Below are 5024 nucleotides of genomic sequence, written 5' to 3'. Positions count from 1 at the left end.
AGAAGGAGTATCCATACTGGCATCTCTCACATAAGCTAAGTACGCATCACAACCTTTCTCAACCATACGCTGAGCCTTAAGGAAAGAAATAACTCTACTGGGAGTGTGACCTAAAGCACCCCTCCACTCAACACGCGGTATACCTGGCATGGCCAATGTCACGGTTTTGGCGTGATAATCAAGAATAGCATAATGGGGCGACAACCAGTCCATGCCCAAGATAATATCAAAATCAACCATGATGAGCAACAATAAGTCGGCTCTGGTCTCAAAACCACCAAGAATAACCAAACATGACCGGTAAACGCGGTCCACAACAAGAGAATCTCCTACAGGAGTAGAAACATAAACTGGGGAACTCAAAGAATCCCGAGGTACACCCAAGTGTGGGGCAAAATAAGAAGACACATAAGAATAAGTGGAGCCTGGATCGAACAGAACCGATGCATCTCTGTGACAGACCAAGATAGTACCTGTAATGACAGAATCGGAGGCGATAGCCTCCTATACGGGCTGGAAGAGCATAATATATGGCCTGGCCTCCCCCTCGAGGGAGACCTCTACCTCCCCGACCTCGACCCCTAGCTGGCTGAGCCGGTAGAGTAGCAATTGGCACTGGGACCATAGCCTGAGAGCTCTGCGGGGCCTGCTGTGGCTGAGGAGTCTGGCAGGAGGTACCACCCCCGTCCGTGAGGTCCTTGGGGCCAATCCCCTCACCAGTACTGGCGTGTGTCACCACACTCAAAACCAAGCCTCTGCGAGGACATGGCAGTTGTGACTGGCTCGGGCCAGGTCTGCTGGACTGACCACTGGAAGCACCCCGTGCAGGAGGCGCACTAGAGACTGGAGGTGTATAATAAGGCTCCTAAGGCCTAGGTGGAGCTGGAATACCACTGGCTGCTGGAAGAGCTGAATGAACGGGGCGGCCCATATGACCCCTACTATGACGACCTACAACAGGGGCACGGGCACCAGAATAATGGCCCGACTCTCGAGACCTCTTGGCCTCCCTCTCCTCTCTGTCCCTAGCATGCATACCCTCAATCCTCCTAGCAATGCTCACCACCTGCTGGTAAGATATATCCATCTCTAACTCACGAGCCATGCTAGATCTGATGCTGGGAATAAGCCCCTCAATGAACTGGCGAACCTTCTCGCGAACCGTAGAAACCAAAGCTGGTGCATGTCTAGCCAAGTCGATGTAACGGACAACATACTCCGAGACAGTCATAGTACCCTAGCGCAAATGCTCAAACTCCGCGCGCCAGGAGTCCCTAAGACTCTGGGGGACATACTCCCTCATGAACATATCTAAAAACTGAGCCCAAGTCAGGGAAGCTGCCTCATCCAGACTGTCTAACTCATAAGCACGCCACCACTGATAGGCGGCTCCTCGAAGCTGGAAGGTAGTGAAGGAAACCCCGCTCGATCCTGATATGCCCATAGTACGGAGAATACGGTAGCGCTCCTCCAGAAATCCCAAGGCATCCTCCGATGCTAACCCACTGAATACAGGAGGATCATATTTCTTGAACCTCTCAAGTCTCCGCTGCTCATCCTCTGAAGCCGCTGCCCTATCCTCGGGCTGAACTGGCACTGCAGGCGGCGCAGGAATAACCTCTAGGGCCTGATCAACATGCACTCGCTGCTCAGGAGTGCGAGCGGCGGGAGTCTGTGCTCCTCCCCCGGCCTGGGATGTGGCTGCAGCAAGGGAATGAAACCCTGCCTGAGCCAAAGTGGTGTACATGCTCATAAACTGTGCCAAAGTCTCCTGGAGTGCTGGAGTAGTAGTGGCAGACGTATCAGGTGTCTGGACTCCGGCTGGTTTTGTTGGTGGTACCTCGGCGGCAGCTCGCGTGGGTGCTCTGGCTGCACCACGAGCGCGTCCTCGGCCTCTACCACGGCCCCGACTTTTGACGGCTCCAGTAAGGGGCGTGGGTGCCTGGCCATCTCGAGTAGCACGTGTCCTCACCATCTGTGAAGCTGCCTCATCCAGACTGTCTAACTCATAAGCACGCCACCACTGATAGGCGGCTCCTCGAAGCTGGAAGGTAGTGAAGGAAACCCCACTCGNACCCCGTACAGGAGGCGCGCTAGAGACTGGAGGTGCATAATAAGGCTCCTGAGGCCTAGGTGGGGCTGGAACACCACTGGCTGCTGGAAGAGCTGAATGAACGGGGCGACCCATATGACCCATACCATGACGACCTACAGCTGGGGCACGGGCACCAGAATAATGGCCGACTCTCGAGACCTCTTGGCCTCCCTCTCCTCTCTGTCCCTAGCATGCATACCCTCAATCTTCCTAGCAATGCTCACCACCTGCTGATAAGATATATCCATCTCTAACTCACGAGCCATGCTAGATCTGATGCTGGGAATAAGCCCCTCAATGAACCAGCGAACCTTCTCGCGAACCGTAGAAACCAAAGCTGGTGTATGTCTAGCAAAGTCAATATAATGGACAGCATACTCTGAGACACTCATAGTACACTGGCACAAATGCTCAAACTCCGCGCGCCAGGCGTCACTAAGGCTCTGGGGAATATACTCCCTCGTGAACATATCTGAAAATTGAGTGCAAGTCAGGGAAGCTGCCTCATCCGGGCTGTCTAACTCATAAGCACGCCACCACTGATAGGCGGCTCCTCGAAGCTGGAAAGTAGTGAAGGAAACCCTGCTCGATCCTGATTTGCCCATAGTGCGGAGAATACGGTAGCACTCCAAAAATCCCAAGGCATCCTCTGATGCTAACCCACTGAATACAGGAGGATCATATTTCTTGAACCTCTCAAGTCTCTGTTGCTCATCCTCTGAAGCTGCTGCCCTGTCCTCGGGCTGAACTGGCACTGCAGGCGGCGCAGGAATAACCCCTGGGACCTGATCAATATGCACTCGCTACTCAGGAGTGCGGGCGGCGGGAGTCTGCGCTCCTCCCCCGGCCTGGGATGTGGCTGTAGCAAGGGGAAGCAACCCTACCTGAGCCAAAGTGGTGTACATGCTCAGAAATTGTGCCAAAGTCTCCTGGAGTGCTGGAGTAGTAGTGGCAGACGTATCAGGTGTCTGGACTCCAGCTGGTACTGGTGGTGGTACCTCAGCAGCAGCTCGCGCGGGTGCTCTGGCTGCACCACGAGCGCGTCCTCGGCCTTTACCTCGGCCCCCGCCTCTGACGGCTCCAGTAGGGGGCGCGGGTGCCTGGTCGTCTCGAGTAGCACGTGTCCTCATCATCTGTGAGAGAGTAGAAAGACAGAAGTTTAGCTATGATATCAAAAATCTCGCACGACAAGGAAATCAAATGAAGTGGAATTTTCCTAACAGTTACATAGCCTCTCGTAGATAAGTACAGACGTCTCCGTACCGATAAGCGAGACTCTAATAAACCGGCCTATGTTCCGTGACTCCTATGAACCTAGAGCTTTGATACCAACTTGTCACGACCCCAGTTCACCCTCCGTGAACTATCGTGACGGCACCTAGTCTCTACGACTAGGTAAGCCTAATAAATGCGGAAAACAACTGATCTTGCGGAATAAATAATCAAAAAGCTGAAATAACTGAGAGAAATAACATTTAGATGACGCTCGGCATAAAAACACACAACTTCTAAAATTCTGATACACTATCCCAAAACCCGGAAACTCACGGATCCACAAGCTGTGATAACACTACATAGCTCTAATCTCCAGAATGTCTAACAATAACAGAAAGTACAGAAGGGCTAAGTACTAAAAGCAAGAATAGAAGAGACTCCCCGGTATGCGGACGCGGCAGATATACCTCGAAGTCCTGTAGAATCGCCTCGCCTCAAGAATGGTAAGCCTGAGTAGAGGTACCTGGATCTGCATATGAAAAACATGCGCAGGAAGGGCATGAGTGCACCACAGCGGTACTCAGTAAGTGCCAAGCCTAACCTCGGTTGGGTAGTGACGAGGAAGGTCAGGGCCCTACTAAGGTTAAATAAGATATAAGGTTTAACAGTGTGAAATAACAGTGTGAATAAATAACACAAGATATGAAGGACGGCAACAACTATTACAAGGGCAAGTAAAACACAGTAAAAGAACACAACTCAGCTCCAAGATAACAACTGGGGATCTCCCAGGATACCGTCCTGTAGTCCCCAAATATAAATATCATCTCCAGTGGATCTCCCGGGTGCAGTCCCGTAGTCCAACTCATAAATGTGCAAATGGATCTCCCAGAATGCAATTCCGTAGTCCCAAAGTAAACATATAGTGGAGCTCCCGGATACCGTCCCGTAGTCCCAAAGTAAAAGTGCAGGGGGATCTCCCGGAATACCATTCCGTAGTCCCAAAGTAAACATGCAGGGGAGCTCCCGGGATACCGTCCCGTAGTCCCAAAGTAAATACGCAGCAACAACAAGAATTCAATCCAATCAATTTCATATCAAAGTGAAGCAGGTAATCCTATCCTAGCATGGTGCACGTAATTCAATTAAGGCAGTTAAGGCAAATAGAGCAATTTAGTCAAGTAGACATGCTTCTCTAGGCTACAGTAGGTTTAATTTCCAAACAGTGTAAGTAAGAAAAGGAAGAACACAATTCAAGGCTGTTTTTAATGAAAAACCGGATTTCCAACAATTAGCACAAGTACGCGCTCGTCACCTCACGTACGAGGCATTTCAATTACCACAATATCAATCCTAAGGGGAAAAGGTCCCCCCCACAAGGTTAGACAAGCCACTTACCTCGAACAAGTGCAAGTCAACCCGAAACCACGCCTTTGCCACGAGTATCCGACTCCAAATGACCCAAATCTATTCAATTCAATTTCATAATGTAAGTAACACTTCAAATAACCGATTCTATAATTAAATTCTAAGGTAAGACGCGAAATTAGGTAAAATAACCAAAATGCCCCTCAGGCCCGCGTCTCGGAATCGGGTAAGATTTATATTTTCAGAATCCTCATACTCTCACGAGTTCAGGCATACCAAAATTATCCAAATCCAAGGTCAAATTCCCAATCAAAAGTCAAATTTTAGGTCTAGGAACTTTCTTCCA

This window comes from Nicotiana attenuata, unplaced genomic scaffold (genome assembly GCF_001879085.1).
Source record: "Nicotiana attenuata strain UT unplaced genomic scaffold, NIATTr2, whole genome shotgun sequence".
Taxonomy (NCBI): Eukaryota; Viridiplantae; Streptophyta; class Magnoliopsida; order Solanales; family Solanaceae; genus Nicotiana; species Nicotiana attenuata.
This window is presented reverse-complemented; position numbering follows the sequence as displayed.